Consider the following 10,465-nt stretch of genomic DNA (forward strand, 5'->3'; position numbering starts at 1 on the left):
TCAGAATTATTAGAGCAGTTTTAATGCTGTTTTCCAGTATCCAAGTCCTTTGTTGTTGTTTCTGGTTAAATCGTACTTGATACTGCTGATAAAATCTTAGCAGTTTAGAAGTTGATGTCTAGAACAGGTTAGCTGCGTCAGTGTGGGTCTGAGACTAGATACACCTGAAGGGGCATCTCAAATTTGTACCTGGTCTCCTTAACTTTGAAGCTAGATGACAGAGGACACCCACATAAATGGCTGTGACCCCACCTTGTCAAGAACTGGAAAGGGGAGAGTTGCCCCTGGAATGGAGCAGGTGGTGTCTTAATAACTGAGTTCAACAAGTTCATGAATTTAGGTCTTTTGAGAAGAGAACCAAAGAGAAGCTGAGCTTTAGCCTGTAAGTAAAACCTTAGGAGTAGAGCCGTGCCAGGAGCTGTAGGCACCTGGCGCAGTTTCTGTCATAGTGCAGTGGGGGAAAAAATCACTTTATTCTACCTGGACTTCAGTGTTCTTTTCTGTGAAAGGAGGGCATAGCCTTGACTTCTGATTCTGAAATTTCAGATTGAGCATTAACGAATAGTAAAACTTACATATTTTTATTTGAATCCTTGTGATTTATTTAGGAACACACTTTTTTTGTAGAAGGGAAAGATCTTTTCTAAAATAGCTTTACCACTGAGAACACATTAGACCTAATTTTAAAAGTTCAATTCTGATAACTCCTTGGAAGTAAACTCAGCAGACATTTGTAACATACTTCCCATGTCAAAGAGCTGCCACCTCTAATCATGGTCGTCAGGGAGCAAGAGGAGAGACTCAGAAGGCGTTAGGGTTCCCAAGCTCACGTCCTTTGGGGATTAAACACGACACACCATACATTCAACTCCTGGGAAACGTATGGAGCAGATACTCAAGCTTGTTTAGTACAGCAGTTATTTTGAACATGCAAATACTTCAAAAGGCTGTTATGGTCTGGAGTAGGTTTCAGATGATCGCTGCCACCTGTGACTATGCGCTACATAAAATGTGAGATTCCTAGGCCGGGCGCGGTGGCTCAAGCCTGTAATCCCAGTGCTTTGGGAGGCTGAGGCGAGAGGATTGCCTGAGCTCAGGGGTTCGAGACCTCATCTCTACAATAAATCAAACAAATAGCTGGTTGTGGTGATGCGTGCCTGTAGTTCGAGCTACTTGGAAGACTGAGGCAGAAGGATTGCCTGAGCCGAGCAGGTAGAGGCTGCAGTGGCTGTGAGCCTGCCACTGCACTCCATCCTGGGCGCAGAGTGAGACTCCAACTCAAAAACAAAAACGTGAGATTCCTGTAACCTTGGCATTGCTTCTAGCTCTGTTGAGAATCGCCAGTGGTGTAATTTATTTTTGGTTTTGATGGCATCTGCCCTTATGTCGCAGCCTGTAGCCAGAGCCCTCACCATGCATTAGAGTTCAGTCTAAAAGTTTTTCGTCTACACTAAATCAAGGTGAATAATCCAGTTTCAGGTTATGCAGTATGGGTGGAAAAAGGTTCAGCATATTGTTTAAAAAAACCTCAAACTTTGAAATCCACTGAGAATTTATTTTCACAATAGTTACTTTCTCCAAGTCATGGGTGTGTCTCACTGCTAAAAGCAGAATAAACCCTTTCCATTTTGTTACATGCTTGTAGTTCTAAACTGGTGTCAGCAGGTGGTAGTAGTGCCCAGCACAGGCCTCAGTGGCATTGATCTTGTTTATTGTGTGAGGTGTACTGGAGTCCTTTATCTGAAGCCTGGGGGGTTTGGACTTAAGAGTTTTCTCCTTTTCAAAGACCTCATGATGCCTATGCTTTAGATGGTTTAGCGCCGTCAGTGGGTCTGGGCAGCTCTCCATAGCCTAACGCAAAGATTCCTCCAGCACAGTCAGGCAGTCATAGGGACTGGGGCGGAGCACAGGGAGTCCTGCCTGGTTCAGGTGAATTTTTGTCACAAACCTGAGAAACAATGAGGCTTTCTGATAAGGAATCACTGACCGGTGTAAGAAAACGAACTTCATGTCTGATTCTTCTAATAAAATAGTAGTTTCTCTTTTTCAAAATTAGTTTTGGTAGAGGTAACTGAAAGCTTTCTTCAGTAGAATTTACAGACTAGATCTTAGGGTCAAGTACTTGACGTGCTACAGAATGGGCATAACTAACAAATGGCAGTTCTAGACCATTAGGAGTGTGAGGCTCTGGGACATGGTCGCTTTCTTTGACTTGCCATCTGCCTCATGTTCGCAGCATTATTGTAGGCATTCCATGTGAACACAGCACACCTCCCTGAAGAGCTGCAATCATGTCATGGCACAAGTCAGCTCTTCAGCAGTGCTTTAGGGGTTCTGTCCAGGCATTAGCCTAGGTGCCGGGAGCGCAGTAGGAGCAAAGACCCACCCTGGCCTCTCAGGACTCGGTGATCTGGGGTGGTAGGGGAATATGGTGTGATGTGTGCCCAAGTCTGGTGCTTCTGAGCACACGGCTGGTGTCTGATGAAGTGGTGGTGGGGGGCACGCGGGCCAGGTGGCTTCTTGTGGTCTGTCTCCTACCTGCAGTGCCAGGTTTCTCTGGTGCACTAGTCTGTTTCCCCAAAGATGCAAGCCAAGAGAGCCACGGCCCAGATGGAAGGTGCTGTCTTCAGAGCTCGTCAGTTTGTTCACTCAGTGTTTAGCCAGTTGCCTTGCTGCTGGAGCAGAGCGTAACTCACTAGGGACGATGAGTTGGGGGTGCTTTTGCCCCCTGCTGTATCCTAGGCAACTAGAAGAGTTCCTAGTGCACACTAGGAGTTAACACGTTTGTTGAATGAATGTTTATAAGTATTTTTAAATTCAAGAACTTTGAAAATAAAGAAACCAATGGAAACATGAACAGCGATCAGTGGAGAGGTGCCTGCCTGTCTTCTGATGTGCCTTTGAATGCTCCTCTCTGCGCTTGCTGTGTGTGGGCTGTGTGTCTTTTCTGTTTCTCCAGCCTTCCGTCTGAGAGCGTCCGGGGGATGAGCCTGGGGGACTTGCTGGTCTGTAGCCTGCTCAGAATGTTGACGCTTGCAAGTCACATGGAGGCCACCCCTGGTGATTGGTAGATCTAAGTGGGTGCCAGGGAGCTGCATTTGTAACACCACAGCTAAAAACCTAAGGACCTACAGTCCAAAAATTGGTCCCCAAATACTTTTAAGAAATGTAATAGGATTGGGCACAGTGGCTCACGCCTATAATCCTAGCACTTTGAGAGGCCAAGGTGGAAGGATTGCTTGAGTCCAAAAGTTGGAGACCAGCGTGAGCAACATAGTGAGACTTCATCTCTACCAAATAAAATAAAATAAAATAATTAGCTGGGCGTGGTGCTGCATGCCTGTAGTCCCAGCTACTTGGTAGGCTGAGGTGGAAGTATCAGACCTAAGCCCAGAAGGTTGAGGCTGCAGTGAGCCACTGCACTGCAGCCTTGGTGACAAACCAAAGAAAAATTGCATGGGGTAGAGCATAATAAAGGTATTTTCTTCAGGAGACTTGTACACCCATGTGCATTGGGTGGCAAATGTAAAATATATTTCCACAGTTTCAAGTGTGAAAGCTCCCCTTCCTGAGAAGTGCCACACTAGGAGCATTTTGTTTTCAGAAACTGCTTTCTTGGGTGATTCTACATTGAACTTCAGAGCGCCATGATAGTGGCTGGCCAAAGCCAGCAAGGTGGAGTTCCTAAACCCGCTTCTTTGCCAGGAACTTTAGGCATGACCTTTTTCTCTTGGCGGGGCGAGCAGTGGTTGCTGGAGTGTGTTATTTGCCAGCCTTTGGTGTATACTGATTCTGTTACCCCAGTGGAAGGTCTGTGCCGAGCACCACACGTGTGGCAGCACTGTGGCTCACGTGGGCCTTGGTGTCAAACTCTGTACTCCTGAACAGTTGGTGCCCACTTCTGTGACACTGTGACACGGGTGTCCTCTTAGGGTCAGGTGTTTAATGAGCATGTGCCAGGGCGGGGGAGTAGCTGAGTGAGCTGCTGATCACGGGTGGGTCGGTGGGTGACCTGGACGAAGCTGTGGGAGCCGCATCTGGTACTGCCTGGCCTACCCTGCTAGGTGGCTGCAGCTAACCCATCCAGCATGGCTGGTACAGCAGGTGACTTCCGTGCTGTCCCCACCTCATCCCCAGTGCTGCCCCCGTCCCCATGCCCAGGTCAGTTTCCAAAAAGGACCAGGGAGTTGGCCCTCCAGGCTATGCAGACAGGAGGCAATGGTGCATGTATGTGTCAGCACTTGCAAGAGTCTGCACGTTCATAATACAGAATCTCATAACATAATGACCGAGTATTCTTACCAGGCCTGCTGGGAGCTTTGGGCGAGCATCTGCTTGTGTAATTGGGGCTCAGAGTGTAATCAGACCACAGGTGTTCTTCTGTCGGCTTTTGGGTATTCATCCTTGGAGACGCCTTTCAGGCAGGTAGGCACCACAATGGTGCCCATCGGGCCGTGGTTTCCCCAAGCGCCTGTTGGGAGAGTGCCTGCAGTGCTGGGTTCCCTCTGGATGCTTGGCTTCATGTTGCCAGCGGTGATGGCCCCCAAGGCCAGCGGACCTCCCCAGTTCCTGGATGGAGTTGGAAGTGTGGTCACTTCCTGCTCACCCTGGGTGGGCTCTGAGCCACTTTGGAGCTGGGGCTTGAGGCTCGGAGCATATGCCATCATGGGGTGTCCTGAGGCTCAGAGCATCTGCCGTCAGGGGGCATCCAGAGGCTCAGAGTGGCTGCTGTCCTGGGGTGTTCCGAGGTGGGGATGGGGGTCTCACTGCTGGTGACTCCACACGGCTTGAAGCTGCAATGGTTCCGAGACACTTCACTGCAGCCACTTCATTGCAGTGTGCTTGCCTTGTGGTTTTAGGTTGAGCTTATAAATGTTGTCAAACCTGTGGCAAAGGCTGATGTCAGCCTGTCTGTGTCCAGCAGCAGTGGCTGAGGATGGTTGACCTTGCTCCCGCAGGCAGGGGTCGGGGTGTTCAGCTCTGCTCTGACGAACGCCGTGAGCTGCCAGTGGCTCCATCCATGGAAGGGACGGTCCACCCTGCGGCCCCTGGCTCGGGACCCGTGATGGAGTCGTATGTCACCTGGTGCCTGCTGATGACTGGCAAGAGCAGTGTTGGGCTTCAGGCCTCAGTGCCTTGCCATGATGGTTCCCCCTCCTGTCTCTGCCACCTTGGCTGCTCCCGTACCGGCATATCCTGCCTCCAGGCTTCCTCCACCGTGACATGTTTCTGCCCGTGGTTGTCACCAGCGCATCTGTCCCAGAGGTGCAGTCTTCCATCACTTTAGGCTTGGCATTGACTCCTGGAAAAGACAGTGTGGCAGTGTTGGTGAAGCCTTTTTACTCGTCGAGAGAGAAGGGAAACCGCCACCTGGTTTTGATGCCAGTGACTGTGCAAGTCTTCAAGCTACTCTTGCGCTCAAAGGCCAGTCTGAATAGGCTGCCTTCCCTGGACACCTTCCTTTGGCTACTGCAGTCAGATACAGTTTAATCCAGGAGTGACCCTTCCTTTGGTTGTAGCCTCATTTGAAATTTTTTTTGTTTGAGTCGGGGTATCACTGTGTCACCCAGGCTGGAGTGCAGTATCATGCTCATGGCCACCACAGCCACCACCTTGTGGGCTCAGGCGATCCTCCTGCCTCAGCTACCCCAGTAACTGGGAACACCACCAAGAAACATAGTGTATGCCACCGTGCCCAGCTAATTTTTTAACTTTTATGTACAGATGAGGTCTCACCATGTTGCCCAGGCTGGTCTTGAACTCCTGGTCAAGCACTCCTCCCACCTCATCCTCCCAAGGTGTTTGGATTATAGACGTGGGCCTCTATGCCTGCCTCCTCTGACGTTTTTATGGTGGGGGTGGGGGGTGAGAGTCTGCTGGAATTAGATAGTTCATTCTAACTTTTCTCCTTTCTCCTGACCATTGACTCCTGTGAGGAGTCCAGCTGGTGCTATTGATGGACTATGTTTCCCAGCACGGCCTTAGAGTCATGAGCACTGGAACGCCAGCTGCTGGGGGTGCTAGTCCGCTCCGCGGGCCTCGGCGTGACACTGGGGAGCTCTTCCTGGCTCTCCCCAGGGCATGGATCCTGGTGGAAAGGACAGGCGTTGGCGTCTGCACCGTGCCTGGACTTGAGTCCCAGGCCAGCTTTGTGAGGGTGCTAATGGCCTACATGCTCTCGCACCCCCAGCTTTGCCCTGTGGCGGGAAAGCAGCGAGGCCACCCGCCAGGGAGAAGCGGAGCTGTGGCCACAGCATAGTTTTTAAGGTGTCTCCAATACCCTGGACACGTGGTCTCATTCTTGGCTGGTGCCTCCCACACGGGGCGGGGGTGGCCTGCACTGCCCTTGGGCTCTCCAGCTTTACCTGCAAGTGAGAGCAGCCGAGGCAACCTGGCGACCTGTCCCTCCACCCACGTGACATCTTAGCAGTCCCTCCTGATGCCCCTTCCCGGGACTTTGCCTCTTGGGCACAGATTCTGTGAGAGCTGTCAGTGCTCCTGGTCTCTGCTTCCGCTGTCCCTGGACTTCAAGGACTTTTTGTCTGTCTTCCTGCCACTCTGTCTCACCAGTGTCACCCACGCTGTCTGTATCGTCATCCTGTTGCTTGGCAGTACCAAGCACTGTCATCGTGGCTTCGTTTCTTTTTTTTTTGAGTCGGAGTCTCACTCAGTCGCCCACAGTGGCCGCTCCCGGCCACCGCAGCTTCGACCTGCTGGGCTCCGGCGATCCTTCCGCCTCAGCCTTCCAAGTAGCTGGAACTACAGGCGCGCACTACCACGCCCGGCTAATTTTTGATTTATTGTAGAGATGAGGTCTTGCCAAGTTGCCCAGGCGGGTCTCGAGCCCGCGGGCTCAGGCAAGTGGCTTCGTTTCTGAGCCATGTGGAGAAGCTCAACTCTTAGGGGGCATTCCGTCTCCTGGTGTTCCCCTCCTCCAAGCGCCCCTCTCCTGGCCTCCGCCCTGGCCTCGGAAGCTGCACGCCCCAATGCAGTGCTTGGGTCTCAACCTACCTTGATACCTGGGGTTTTCACGTGGTCTCAACGGCTGTAGACACCACCTATGCACTGAACCCTGTCGCCCACGTGAACGTGTGTTGCATCTGGGTGTGAATGAGTGAGTTCTGGAGCGCTGCAGGGGTCCACACCACGAACACAACTGCCTGATGAGCCACAGCGGAAGCCTTTCTGCTGGGGGCCAGAGAGGAGGCATTTTAGACTTTACAGCCTTCCGGGCATTCTGTTGCATGTTCTTCTATGAATTTTTGTTTTTGTACAACTGAATGAAAATGTGGAAGCCTTTCTTGGCTCACGGCTGTGGGCCAGATTCCCTGCGGGCTGTGGTGCGCCGACCCTGCCATGAGCTGTTGTAGGCATCGGATATATCCCTAGTTTACAGCTGGAGAATCAGAGGCACAAGGAGGCTGAGCAACTTGCCTGCGCTCACTGGCTGGCAAGGCTGAAGCTGGGATCCAGCAGGCAGTCTGGGCTCCAGCCCATGCCCAGAAGTCAGGACTTAGGAAGGTAAAAGTAAAGCCAACCCCAAACCAGAGACCGATGCCCTGCAGCCCCAGCAGGTCTCAGGAAGTGGCCTGGGTTGCTCTCAGAGAAACCTGGCAGCCCTTCCCTGCCCTCTCCCTGCCCTGAGGCCATTCCCGTCTCTGGAGTCCAGAGTTAGTGGCGTCCTGGCCAGCAGGCAGCAAAACAGCTGCTCATGTCTCTGCAACTGAAGGTCAGCCCGGCCCTTGGCACCCAGGATGCCGAGGCCTGGCTGCCAGCCCTGTGGCAGGAGCTCCGTGCTCCCGTTGGGGATGGACCCGCCCAGGATGGAGGACGGGACTCCTGCAGTTGCCAGCATCGCAGTCCTGCAGGGCGACCCTGCAGCGGGCCCAGCGCCAGGAGCCCCTCGGCCATGGCACCCCCACCAGAGATTTTCTCACTGGAGTGAGAGTGACTAGACACTTGGAGAGAGACTAGGGTTGCAACGAGGTAGAGAGAGCGCCTGGGTAGGAAACAGGTACACAGGATTCAAGTGAGAGACGGCTGGAATCCAGAAAGATGGGCCTGTCTGGGAAGCAGGAAACGGCCCAGGAACAGTGGGGCGACACAGTCGAGAACACCTTGAATCGAGTGGAGCTGAAGGATGGGCAGGGCAGAGCGTGGAAGGAAAAGAGAGTCAGCCCGGCACCTGGACATTCTGGAGAGAGGATGGAGACACACGGGGGAGGACGTGTCCACAGAATGGCATGGGAGAGGTTTCAGAATGGGACATGGGGCACCCAGGTTGAATGGACATAGGGTCCTCCAGAGTCCTGGCGACTTGGGAGGCCTAGGTGGGAGGGCTGCCTAAGCTCAGGAGTTCGAGACCAGCTGGGCAATATAATGAGATCTATAAAAGAATTAGCCGGGTGTGGTCGTGCACACCTGTAGTCCCAGCTCCTTGGGAGGCTGAGGTGGGATTGCTTGAGCCAAAGGAGTTTGAGGCTGTGGTGAGCTGTGATTGTACCACTGCATTTCAGCCTAGGTAACAGTGAGGCCTTGACTCCAAAAAAAAAAAAAAAAAAAACAAACCGGAATGTGAATAAAAGATCCTAATGAGTTCTGCAAGGAATGGGTTACATACGAATCAGCTATCAGAATGTGATCAGGCATTGTAACAGCAGCGCTGGAAGTTAGAACATACTGGTGCCATGCCTTTAAAATGCGGAGGGGTGGCCAGGCACATGACTCATTCCTGTAATCCCGGCACTTTGGGAGACTGAGGCAGGAGGATTGCTTGAGCTCAGGAAGTCGAGGCTGCGGTGAACCATGAGCATGCCACTGCACTCCAGCCTGGGCAACAGAGTGAGACTCCAACTCAAAAAAAAAAAAAATAACATGACTGCCGTTGGAGGGCAGCAGGAGAGGAGTCACGGGTGGGCGGCGTGCTGCTGCACATCCTAGTGCCACAGTGACCCATGAGCTCCGACCTGGGTACTCTGGAGTCCTGCATAGGCAATGAGACCACTCGCCCCAGTGCACAATTTAAAACTCGCGAATTACTTCTGGAGTTCTCCATTTAACATCATTGGACTGCGGAAGTGAAACCACAGATAAGGAGGGGCTATTTATTTTAACATCGCTCAAGTGTATTGCTTTCAACTTTTTATTTAATTTATTTATTTAATTTTTTTTTTTTTTGAGTTGGAGTCTCACTCTGTCACCCAGACTGGAGTGCAGTGGCCGCTCCCGGCCACCGCAGCCTCGACCTCCAGGGCTCCGGCGATCCTTCCGCCTCAGCCTTCCGAGTAGCTGGAACTACAGGCGCGCACTACCACACCCGGCTAATTTTTTGATTTATTGTAGAGATGAGGTCTTGCCAGGTTGCCCAGGCGGGTCTCGAACCCGCGGGCTCAGGCAATCCACTCACCTCGGCCTCCCAAAGTGCTGGGATTACAGGCTGAGCCACCGAGCCCGGCCTCAACTTTTTAATTTATTCATGACAGCCCAAATGTAGAGACTGCCCGTGTGTTCATTGACAGATGAACAGATAACTAAAGTGTGGCATATGCACACAGCGGCATATATATAACCTTAAAAAGGCAAGTCTGACGCATGTTACGGCACGGACGAACCTTAAAAACATGCTGTGTCAGCCGGGCTCGGTGGCTCAGCCTGTAATCCCACACCTTTGGGAGGCCGAGGTGAGTGGATTGCCTGAGCCCGCGGGTTCGAGACCCGCCTGGGGGGCAAGACTTCATCTCTACAATAAATCAAAAAATCGGCCGGGCGTGGTAGCACATGCCTGTAATTCCGGCTACTCGGAAGGCTGAGGAGGAAGGATCGCCGGAGCCCAGCAGGTCGAGGCTGCGGTGGCCGGGAGCGGCCACTGCACTCCAGTCTGGGCGACAGAGTGAGACTCCAACTCAAAAAAACAAAACAAAACAAAACATGCTGTGTCGAGTCAGTGGTTGCAGGAGGACACATATTGCATTATTTCACTTACACGAGGTACATAGAGCGTCCAATACATAGACACAGAAGCTGAGTGGTGGCCAGGGCTAGGGAAAGTGTGGGAGTTATTTAGTGGGGCAGATGGTCAGTGTGGGAAGGTGAGGCAGTTCCGAGGATGAACACCGGTGCTGGCTGCACAGCATTGTGGCTGTCCTAAGGCCATGGGACTGTACACTTGAAGATGGCTAAAGCGGTCAGTTTATGTTTTACTGCAATAAGAAAAGTTAAATTTAATAAAATTGGAAGCTGGGCTCAGTGGCTCAGCCTGCAATTCCAGCATTTTGGGAGACCGAGGCTAGTGGATTGCCTGAGCCTGCAGGTTCGAGACCCACCCGGGCAACTTGGCGAGACCTCGTCTTTACAAGAAATCACAAATTAGCCAGATGTGGTAGCGCATGCCTGTAGTTCCAGCTACTTGGAAGGCTGAGGTGGAAGGATGGTCTGAGCCCAGCAGGTTGAGGCTGTGGTGGCCGGG

Source organism: Carlito syrichta, unplaced genomic scaffold, assembly GCF_000164805.1.
Source record: "Carlito syrichta isolate Samal-C Ts95f unplaced genomic scaffold, Tarsius_syrichta-2.0.1 Scaffold309850, whole genome shotgun sequence".
In the NCBI taxonomy this organism is placed as follows: Eukaryota; Metazoa; Chordata; class Mammalia; order Primates; family Tarsiidae; genus Carlito; species Carlito syrichta.